Below are 11,845 nucleotides of genomic sequence, written 5' to 3'. Positions count from 1 at the left end.
GGCTCAAGGATCCAATCCTACAAAAAAAATGCGACAAGTAAAACATTAGTGACGAGCCAACTAGAATTGATCATTTTTGTTTTGCACAGGCATATGAGAAAATGAATTATCTATGCATCAATGATTAAATGGTGAAATGTGCGATGGGTAAATTCCTTATGAGAAGTTAAGGGAACTAAAAATTTATGGAAGCTTGAAGCAACCGTGAAGAGATAAGAATGAATCAAACAATCCCTAATAGCATAAATTAGCTAAGCATTCATCCATGGCATTCCGAAGAGTTGTTAAAAAGCTTGTAATCACTGGTTCATATTTGTTAATTCTCATTGTACCTCGGATGCTTTTCTTGACAAAATGAAAATTTTGAACATGGCTGCAAAAAAAGCAACTGACTGTAAAGAAGAAATATAAGTTTGAGTGGTGGTATGTGTAACTGAAAAAGTAGAGGGACCTTTCGGTTATTTTGTGATTTAAAAAACATAGTTGAATTAATTTTTTTAAAACTCACGTAGCTGACAATTTTATTTTTCAATGCTCTCTCCTCTCTTAAAAAGAAAACAATAACACTCTATGTTTTGGGTTCTGATTCTTTCATCAAGAATTAAACAAGTCTTGATATCATCACAAGGCGAATTGAAAATTATACAGTATTGGGATTGAATAACATTTATTATTCCTTGCTTTTGGTATATTCAACTTTCAAAATGGAATCATCAAGTAAGTTTTCATTCCTTTTACTGTAATTCTTAATAATTATGTCATGATCAGTTTGATTTTGTTGATTTAATTACCCTTTCAATATCCTTATGTGTTAATTGCTTCCGCATGCAAGATTAATTGATTTTAACAAGAAACACCTAAAGCTCTTGTGTTTGACTCATCGTCAAGGGATGTGCCACTCGGTTGGCTTCTCCGCAGCCATAGGAGCTGCTGCATTATCATCTGCAGATGAAGGTGGATAGTCCGAGTATTGCAAATGCAAAAGGGTAAAGAAAGAAGCAGAGAATCATGCTTGGAACTAGTTATTTCCTTTGTTTATATAGACGTGTGGGCCGAATATGTTATATCCACATTGTAAAATAATATTTTTCTCTAAAATTAAATGTTTTTTTTTTCAACTTTTAGTATTTTTAAAGATTTTTCTAGATTTTTCAATATTTTTAAAGAAACATAATACTTTTATCCAATATATACATATATGAATATGGGCATGTCAATAAGACTCTTTTAAGGATTTTTGAAATTTTGAAATATTTTTATTGTAATTATTTATGTTTGATTTATTAGACGATTAATTTGGATGAAGTAATTTATATATTTATTATGTAAATGATTCTTTTAATTTAGTTCGCTCTATCCATAATGTTATGATTTAAACTACTAATATTGTTTAAGAAATTTAACACTAGAGATGAAATTGAAATCTTCGTATTAGACAAATTAATAGTTAATAAATTGTAAAAGAATTAATACATATTAAATATATATTTATATTTTACATTTATACTCATAAAACAAGGGACATGCATAGGAGTTCATGGTAAGGGTATAAACTTATAAAATTATGTTAAAAATTTAAATAAAATTATAAAATTTTAAGAAATATGAAATTAAATAACCGATAAAAAATATAAAAATAACTTGACTATACAACAATTTAAAATTTTTAAAAGTGCAATCACATTCTAACATCCCTTTTATTCCTTCTTACCCCTTCATATCTCAAATGAATTCTAAAGAATAAAATAAAAGCATAATATGAAAATATAATTTTTTATAAAAATAAATATTATTAATTAATAAAGTATCGCCAAGGAGAAATTAGTTTTTCTGGGTAAAAGTTAATATATTTATATATAAAAAGCTGACAAATCGAAGAAAAACACGTGTCTATTATCCCTTAAACCCTTCGGAAAATTTTCAAGTTCTGGCGGGAATATAACTGAAAACAGAAACGAACGACCCTTCGTTTCACTTTAAAAACCCTCTTTAAATCCCATTTTCAGAGCTATTTTTCTCCGCATGAGGAAAATTTTGACTTCTTGTTTTCCGAGGTATTTTCTCTGCTCTTTTTGTATCCATTTTATCCTTTTCAGTATCCGTTTTCCTACATTCAATTGAAAGATAGGTTGCACTTGGTTTGAATCATCATCAGTATCGAAGAACAAACGAATCTTGTAAAGATTTTCATTATACTCAACCTGTTCTTCGTTAATCCTTCTTCCTTTTCTGTTATCGTTTGCCTTTCTTGACAAAGGTATGTATGTATTACATTAGTTTCTTGAATCACTACATTTTGATTCTTGGAAAGATAATTTAATCTTCTTCAGGTAGGTTTTTTTTTTCTTTTGTAAACTTGAGTTTCAATTTTGATCCATTATGTCGTATACAGTCTTGGAAACCAAGGTTTCGAAGATTCAACCATGGACTCTAGACCGGTAAAGTGTAAATTTCCCCAATTTTCGTTATTGAAACAATGAAGATGAAACATTTTAGTATTTAATTGCGGCAATTCAGAGAACTAAAACGATACTTAAATCTTTGGTTTTGCCAGTTTCCTGGATCTTCTAGGCGCATGTGGATATGTCTAGATGATTCTGAAGACTCTACAGATGAAGCTTTGGAAGATAAAGAAAGAATTGAGGCTTTTGCAAAGGAACGCAAAGTCATTGGATCCTCTTCTGCAGATAAAACATCTGCCAATAGAGACTCTCCATTTGTGTTCAGAAAATATAAACGACTAGTTAGTGACTACCAAAATTGCAATTTGCAAACAATCACTGTAAGGCAGCTTACCTGGAGGTCATGACATTGGCATTGGAAGCAGGCACTTGGGTTCGAGCGAAGCCTGGGTTAGGTAATCTGGATGATCTTTTAAATGAGTTCCGAACTCCTCCTCTGCCTGGAAAAAAGATAGAATTCTCTGTTGCAACTGCGGTCGTTCCAGATATCCGAGCATCCGAATTGGTCGCTATTATGATGCATGTGGTGAGTATTTCATGCTTTTCTTATATTTCAAGTTTTGTGTATCAATGCCAAATCGGTAGTTCATAACTATTAGAAGTTGTCCCATGCTCGCTTTCTTGCTCCATTAATTCAGTTTTAGTTGTCCCTTATGTTCTTGCTGTATATATGTTCCCAGAACACCAAGTGGTCTAGGACATTGTTTCCCTTTGTCAAACATGCATATGAGGATAGAGTAACAGGCAGTATTCGGAACTTAAGCATGACTGATGCATCCATCGAGGGTGTAGTACAGGTAAACTGATCTCCATCAGCCCATACATGTTTGTTAAACTGAGATTGCCCCCTATAATAAACTTCCACGTTCCATGCATATATGTTTGGCATAGGTGCATGCAGAGATTCAACTACCATCAACATTGGTGCCGACAAGATATTTCGAGTTTTTACGATACGGGAAACGGATAATGGATGGAATTTACGTTATTGTTGATGTCACAAGCCGTTATTTTATTGATCCTTGTGGTTTTAGAAATAGTGAAAAGAGACCATCAGGGGTCATAATCAGGGAACATGGACCTACAGAATGTGAGGTTATATGGATTGAGAATGTGGAAGTGGATGTAACTACAAAAAACATATACTCCACAATAATCAATTCGAAAGAGGCATACGGTGCACAACGTTCGATAAACACACTCTTATGGAATATGAAGCGTGAGAAGAGCTCATTCGCTGATCTCAAAATCGATGTGGATCCTGGGGGTAATAATAAGTCTTGTTTTCTTTTCAGTTTTGTTCTTGGATGGTTAAACTTTTTGATTCTATCATGTGCTAGTGTTGTGGTGTGCAGCTGGTTCTTTCCTCCTGGATTTTACCCGTGACATGAAGCGTTTCTTTATGGAATGTGTTTCTCAGTATCCTGACGAAGTTGCACTTCGTTTAAGAACCAGTGATGAAGATCCGATAAGGATTCTGCGTAACGAAACACAAAAGGAATACCTCGACTTCATTGGCTTAAACAGTTTCAGGGTTCAAGCTAAACCGCTCTTGGTTTTTCATTTTTTAATGAAGAAGAATCTACAGCTGACGGTATGAAAGTAACAAAAATCTCAAATTTTCATTCCTTTTGAACTGATTGGTGTCCATTTCTGATGAAATAGAACATGCACTGTAGTTTCATGCGTTTACAGAATCTGTGACTGATGAGGAGCCTGAGCAACTGTTCACATTTGCCACTGATGATAGAAGTAATGTCATCTCTCTGCACAAAAGGATTACAGAAGAGGTCGAAGACTGATCACAATTAAAACCCAAATTTTCCTTCTTTTTTGTACAAGTGTTGGCTCACATTCTTTCTCTGTGTGGTAGGAAACCGTATTATATGGCTTACAGGAAGCTTCGAAGGACGAATATTGCTCCTTTATCCTGTCCAAGATGATTAGTGAAGAGGAGGTGGATTTTCACATCGTTGGCGGGCATGAACATAGAACGAGCATCAGCGTAACTCGTAGTGGGTTTGCTATATTGCCTGATGGCCCTGGAGGCCTCCACTGCGATGCCTCTCTGGTAACCTTTCTCAAGGAGCTAAAATATGACTATTCAGGAGATGGTGTTCATGTGGAGACTGCTAAAGAAGATTTTGCCAGTGATTTGGAGTATATCATTGAAGAGTTGAATGAAAAGGGTAAGTTGAATTACCAGAGAAATCTTAATTAAAAGAGGTGTCTTCTTCTCACAGCTCTCTTAAACTTTGGTTTTGCAGTTGTTGGGAGATCATTTGAGAGAGGAAAGGCAAGGCAAGGCTTCATCTGATTTAGACAGAGATACACGCCTAAGACTGGCCGGTTTGATTCAGACATAGAAATCACACTCCATTGGATTTTGGGGTCTAAAATTCTGTTCCATATGTCCAACATCAATCAATAATATCTAGTCTTGATCAATATTTTTGATAACTTTAATATCTGATCCAAGTTACCCAAGCACAATGAGTCGACCTTACCAACTATTAAATATTCAACTATTGCGAAAAAAAAATTAAAATTAAACAAACAAATAAAAAAACATATTAAATTTAAAACGATTGATAAATTGTTTATTTCCTTTAAACATCATCACTGGATGATAACTTTCGATATCTTTAAAGAAGGATTTATGAACAAATAGAATTTACAGAATAATTGAATGGAAGTTAGAAAAACAAATGTTGTTAGGATGATTTCTTAAAGTAAATAGTTAGACCTGTTTATGGTTGATACTTAAGGATTAAGGTGTAAAGGTCCAATTAATTTAGGGATCAAAACAACAATTATCTCAGTTAACAATTTAACCATTTGCAACTTCAGTGGCCACATTGTTGAACTGTGGATTTATGGCTTAATGAAATTCAAGCCAATCTTCTAACACTTTGAAATTTCATTGCTAGACTTTTTATTTGGTCAAATGCTAAAATAGGAGTTTGTAGAGATCATTAAAATATAAGTGTTTTAACATTTTAATCAATCCAATGAGAATTTGGTGAGTGATTATTATTTTAATTATTATTTAATTTATTTTCAAGTGTTTTTATATGATTTCGTTATATTTTAAATAATATGACATCATAAGATAACATTTTACATAGAAAAAAGAGAAACAAAAATCAATTTAAAATTATATATTTTTAAAATATTCTCTTTTATATTTTAATTCTACAAAAATAATGCATAGACATTTTCTTTCTGATCTACCAAATAAAACATTCATTTCAAATACCTATGATTATGAAAAATATATGTGACCCCGTTCGTGTCCATTTACATAAGTACCCTTCTGGACTTTTCAAGTTCTGGCGGGAATATAACCGAAAACGGAAACGATCCTTTGTTTCACTATAAAAACCCTCTTTAAATCCCATCTCCCACTCTCTCGCTTTCGTTTTCTCCACCTGAAGAAATATTGTCTACAGATGAAGCTTACCTACAGTTACCTGGACCTTCTAGGCGTATGAGGATATATGCAGATAATTGGGGAGACTCTACAGATGAAGCTTTTGCAGATGAAGGAGGAATTGAAGGAAAACACATAGGAGACCCTTCTGTTAAGTCGAATAACTGTGGACAACAAGACGAGCCTTCTGCAAATAAAACATATGGCTGTAGAGACTCTCCATTTGTGTTCAGAACATTTAATTATAAACGAGTACTTCGTGCTTACCAAAAATTGCAGTTTGCAAACAATCACTGTAAGGCAGCTTACCTGGAGGTCATGACATTGGCATTGGAAGCAGGCACTTGGGTTCGAGCGAAGCCTGGGTTAGGTAATCTGGATGATCTTTTAAATGAGTTCCGAACTCCTCCTCTTCCTGGAAAAAAGATAGAATTATCTGTTGCAACTGCAGTCGTTCCAGATATCCGAGCATCTGAACTGGTCGCTATCATGATGCATGTGGTGAGTATTTCATGCTTTTCTTATATTTCAAGTTTTGTGTATCAATGCCAAATCGGTAGTTCATAAATATTAGAAGTTGTTCCATGCTTGCTTTCTTGCTCCGTTAATTCAGTTTAGTTGTCCCTTATGTTCTTGTTGTATAATGTTCCCACGACACCAAGTGGTCTAAGTCACTGTTTCCCTTTGTCAAACATGGAGAAATATAGAGAACAGGCAGTCTTCGGGACTTAAGCACGATTGATGTAACCATCTAGGGTAAATACAGGTAAAATTGCATGCGGTTAGTGTCATTTGTTCATCCTTCAACCAATACATATTTAACTGAAATTGCAGGCAGAGTTGTCCTTGGTTTTGTCCCCTATACTAAACTTCTATGTTCCATGTATATAGGTGCATGCAGAGATTCAACTACCATCAACATTGGTTCCGACAAGATATTTCGAGTTCTTGCGATATGGGAAACAGATAATGAATGGAGTTTACATAGTTGTTGATTTCAAGCCGTTATTTTGGTGATCCTTATTCAAAGTGTAATAGTGAAAAGAGACCATCAGGAGTTATAATCAGGGAACATGGACCTCAAGATTGTGAGGTTTGTTGTCTTTGATAACTTGCTTTACCTTACAGTTGCTTCAATCATTGAAATAGAAAAGCTTTTCCTTTTTCAAATAGCATTTTAATTTTCTCCTTGAACAGATTATATGAATTGAGAACGTGGAAGTGGATGAAACCAGAGAAAACATATACTCTCAATAATCAATTCAAATGTTGCATACGGTGCAGAACGTTCAACAAACACACTGTTAGGAATCTGAAGCGCGAGAAGAGTTCATTCGCTGATCTCAAATTGTTGTGCATCCCAGAGGTAATAATAAGTCTTGTTTTCTTTTCAGTTTTATTCTTGGATAATTTAAGTTTTTGATTCAATAATTGTTGGTGTTGTGGTGTGAAGCTGGTTCTTTTCTTTTGGCTTTAACTCAAGCTATGAAGCGTTTTTTATTGAATGTGTTTCTCATTATCCTGACGAATCTGTAATTTCTGTAGCAACTAGTCATGAAGATCCAATAAGGATTCTGCATAACCATACGCTAACAGATCAGATTGCCTTCGTCTGCCTAACAGTTTCAGGGTTCAAGCTAACCGCACTCGTTTATTCAATTTTGATGAAAAAAGATATACAATTGGAGGTATGAAAGAAAGAAATCTCAAATGTTCACTCTTTTAACCGACTGTTTTCCATTTCTGATGAAATAGAACATGCATTGCAGTTTCGTTCCTTTGCAGATTCGAAGACCGATGAGAAGACTGAGCACCTGTTCACATTTGCCACCGACGAAAAAAGTAATATCATCTCTTTGCACAGAAGGATTACAGAAGAGGTAAAAGTCTGCTCACAAATAAAACCCAAAATTTCCTTTTTTGCACGTGTTTGCTGACATTCTGTGTGGCAGGAAATCGTATACTGCTACAGGAAGTTTCAATGTCCAAAACTATGACTGAAGAGTTGGTGGCTGCTCACATTGTTTCCGGAGATCAGATGCAAGTAACCTGGGGGTGTCTGAAGTACTGCATCATCTTTACCAGCCATTTCAACACCTTTGGATGATACATATCGGAAATTGCCTGGCACTCAGCAAGCTTCTGCAAAAAGGGAACTGATGGGGAACTCTCTGGTTCGTGTAACTCGTTCTTCCACCAATTGTCGGGTGGTTGATCATATATTCTCATCATCCTCAGGATTTTCGTCTAACCAAACGCTGCCTCAATCTACGATGTCAAGTCATTACTACAAAGAAATAGTGGTTCTTGGTGTACCAATATGGTTTTCCCTGATTTCCTATAAGCACCCATGTCCAGAGCTGTCAAGTAGAAAGCATCAATTGTAGTGATATCATGACATCCGAGGACTTGTGCAAAAGTAATGATTGGCAGGAATGGGCAGACCAGCTTATCACTGACGATGATGTGTTGGCCTCCAATTGGAATGAGCGTCTTGTTGACAATGTTATGGATATGGAACCATAGGTGCGGATTTTTTTTCCTATCATGGAAGATTATACTTAACCACGTAAACTTTAAACTTATTGGCATGTTTATCCTTGTTTCATGTTTTTGACATGGCATATCAGGTGGCAAAACCATACACAACCGTATCTGAACAGAAACCCGAAGTACATCAGCAGCTTCCTTCTCCATCTGCAGCAAGTCACAGTGTGTAAACTCCTCTCATCAGCAAATAATGCCCCAGCAAAGCCACGAATGCGGTGGACACCAGAACTTCATGAAGCCTTTGTTGAGGCTGTCAACCAACTAGGAGGCAGCGACAGTGCGTACCTTTTGGCTCTCGTGAAATTGCTTGCCAAAAATTGTTAGGCCTTTGTCTCAATCTGTTCGGTATTTTCCAAATTTCAGGAGCTACTCCAAAGGGGGTTCTGAAGCTTATGAAGGTTGAAGGCTTGACTATTTATCATGTTAAAAGTCATTTGCAGGTAAATACACCTCTTTTAGTTATTAAAGAATCTGCATATGTATGGGTGCTCAAAAGCCTGGTTACGTTTTCCTTCCTTTAACTGCAGAAATATAGGGCTGCCAGATACAGACCAGAGTCATCAGAAGGTATATGTCAAGCTCCCTTTAAGTTTCCTTCCTTTTTCCTATCTGTGTTACTTCACTGCATGTGTCCATCTGCCGCCTGTTTAGCTTTGTTTCGATGTTTTATCCATGAAGTGATCTTTTTTCCTCATTTGGTTTAATTGGATCCAGAAACTTTATCTGTCCAGTGAATTATGATGCATGCTACCATGCACTCAATAATCATATCCTCCCATACCGATACATTAGATATCATAGCACTGTATTTCAATGGATGCAATATTGATACTTGAGAGGAGTATGGTCCATGCTGTCCTCTTCAATGAAATGGAGATCATTTTCCCTTCATTTGGTTAAACTGGAATCTTCAGCTGTGTTGTGACCCCCCCCCCCACACACACCAACATTCATTCAAATTTGCCCTTAATTTAATCACAAAGTGATTATCTTTGTAGTTGCCATGGATATTCTGTCATTTTTGTAACTTCGGTTTTGGATAATTGGGGTTGTTCACTTTATATCTGGCTGAAATTATGACTTGCTTGCAGGATCCTTGGAGAAAAAACGACTTCTACGGAAGATTTAGCATCTCTGGATTTGAAAGCGTAAGTGGTTCCTACTGATATTGTTGTAGTAATACTGTAGTGATAGTGCAAAGGGATGGTTGAAGGATCCTATTAGTTCAAAAAATCCTACGGAGCTGCAAACTTTACAGTCTTATTCCTGTTTCGTTGTTGCATTGTGCAAAGGTTTGATTATAGGCAATTCCTAATGGAATCCTTAAGGAGCAATGTACCTAACGTTCAAGGTCTAATGAAGCTTCACTGTATTAAATGCACTCTTTTTAATTTTGAACTGGAGCAGGGGTATGGGGATCACTGAAGCTTTGCGGCTACAGATGGAAGTCCAGAAGCAGCTGCATGAACAACTTGAGGTATGAATTTGGGGGCATAAAAGCACATAATTCATGCTCAAATAAATTTATCTTTTAATATCTGGTGTGCTCTCATCAGATCCATGGTATCTTTCCTTTCTCTCGGATACAAAGAAATTTACAGTTGCAATAGAAGAGCAAGGGCGGTACTCCATATGATGTTCGAGAAGCAAAGTCGGGTTTTGACAAGCTGAAGGTGTCACCTTCTGATCCAGAGAATCGATCCACTCCTTCAGATGCTACCAAAGAGACGCCTGCAAAGGCAAACTTGAAGCCTCCCAGACAAATCATGTAAATTCTGGAACTGACGTTAATGTCAAGTCCATCTTGGAGACGAGTCATGAGAAGTGAGTGGACAGCAAGAGGCACATAAGACTGCTGACCTCAAGAAACCTGAAACCGATGTTTCCGATTCGAGTTTGCCACCCTCAAAGCGTTCAAGAATCAAAGAATAAGTTATGATGGGTTTGACCTGAACAATTATTTCATTGATGATTGCGTTAGTAGGATAGACAGGTTGGGATAAAGGATAGAGGTTTGAAGTTTCTAGGTCCAATTGTAATGTTCTTGTGGACAACTTGATCATGAAGGAAAACTTTTTTAAAACTAATAATAGAAAGATGATGAAAAACTTAATAAACGAAAAAAAAATCATATTTTTAAAATAGATGCCAAATAATAATAATATGAGAATTCAGATAAAAATAAATAAAACAGTGCTAGAACAAGATACAATGTTCTGAAGATAACAAAACAGTGCTAGAAACAAGATAAAACGTTCTGAAGATACATAGCAGAGCACACCTATGGCAGATCAATTGGAATTTTGTTATCATAGGTCTCTCTGGCCTCAATCATGTCGGGACGGTAACGATTAGCAAGAACATCAACTTGTTCAGCAAATGACAGGTCCTTGTTTGGATCTAAATTTGAATCATCTGGCCCCACCGTTTCCGACATACATCTCCAGACCTATGCTCGAGAAGATTGTCCCAGTCAACATCTTCCATGCAGCAAGCATCCAAGCTAGAAGAGCATCTATCATCCGATAGTCGTCGACATCCGACCATACACCATCAGCCACCATAGAGAAGTTAACTTCCCATACCATTGAACGCACAGGAGACAAAGGGCCTGGTTTCCATCTTGTCGCTAATAGCAGTCCAACAGATATTGTCTCGCAACATTCGTGCTTGGATATCCTGTCCTGGTGAGCTTTCATAGATAAATCCCCGTTCACAAGTCAATAAGTTCTGGAACTCCTCTTGAGACCATCGACCTTTATTCACTTGGTCAGTTTTATTCTGCGCCATATCTTTACATGATGCCTATGCTTGCCGAGTGAATCGGCCAACAATCTCCAATTCCGTCCATGTTTTTCGACGAATTCTTTGACAGTCTCCAACTCTTCAGGAGTCCATGGATGCTTCTCATCCCTTTCAAAAATAACATGAGCTCGACCGTACACACTACTAAGCGGCCTCCAGGGAATGGCTTGAATTTCCTTCCAACAGTTTCTCACTTCAGGGTGAGCTCCACAGTTCATAACCATATTTATACCTTCATCACCTAAGCCACGACTCGATATAATCGCAACTGCCTCATAAGAAGCTCATCTTCTTCTTTCGAGTATCGCTTACCATACACTAAACCGTCTTTGCGGCCCTTGTTTGCATTATCTGAAGGGAAAACCTTGCAGCCTTTGTTTGCATTATCTGAAGGGAAAACCTCAACCTGATCACGGAAGCTCACTTTCTTAGATTTATCTTTAGGTGTAGCATTTTCAACCTGATCACCTTCATGAAGTCCACCCTCCGCATCATTTATCACTGATTTTGATTTCTTCTTCTTCTTGCGTCATCGCCGTCTTCTATATCACCCCGATATTTCGCAATTCTCTGCTTTCTATCCCATTGCCTGCTG

General features: G+C 36.5%; 1 pseudogene; it reads right to left on the bottom strand.

Moving 5' to 3' along the window:
• Window positions 1-10,718: 10,718 nt before the first annotated feature.
• LOC120152156 lies at window positions 10,719-11,773 on the bottom strand (annotated as a pseudogene).
• Between the last annotated feature and the right edge of the window lie 72 nt (window positions 11,774-11,845).

This window comes from Hibiscus syriacus, unplaced genomic scaffold (genome assembly GCF_006381635.1).
Source record: "Hibiscus syriacus cultivar Baekdansim isolate YM2019G1 unplaced genomic scaffold, ASM638163v2 tig00111086_pilon, whole genome shotgun sequence".
NCBI classification, from domain to species: domain Eukaryota; kingdom Viridiplantae; phylum Streptophyta; class Magnoliopsida; order Malvales; family Malvaceae; genus Hibiscus; species Hibiscus syriacus.
Note: the sequence above shows the minus strand (reverse complement) of the source record. Positions and strands in the feature narration are given on the sequence as shown.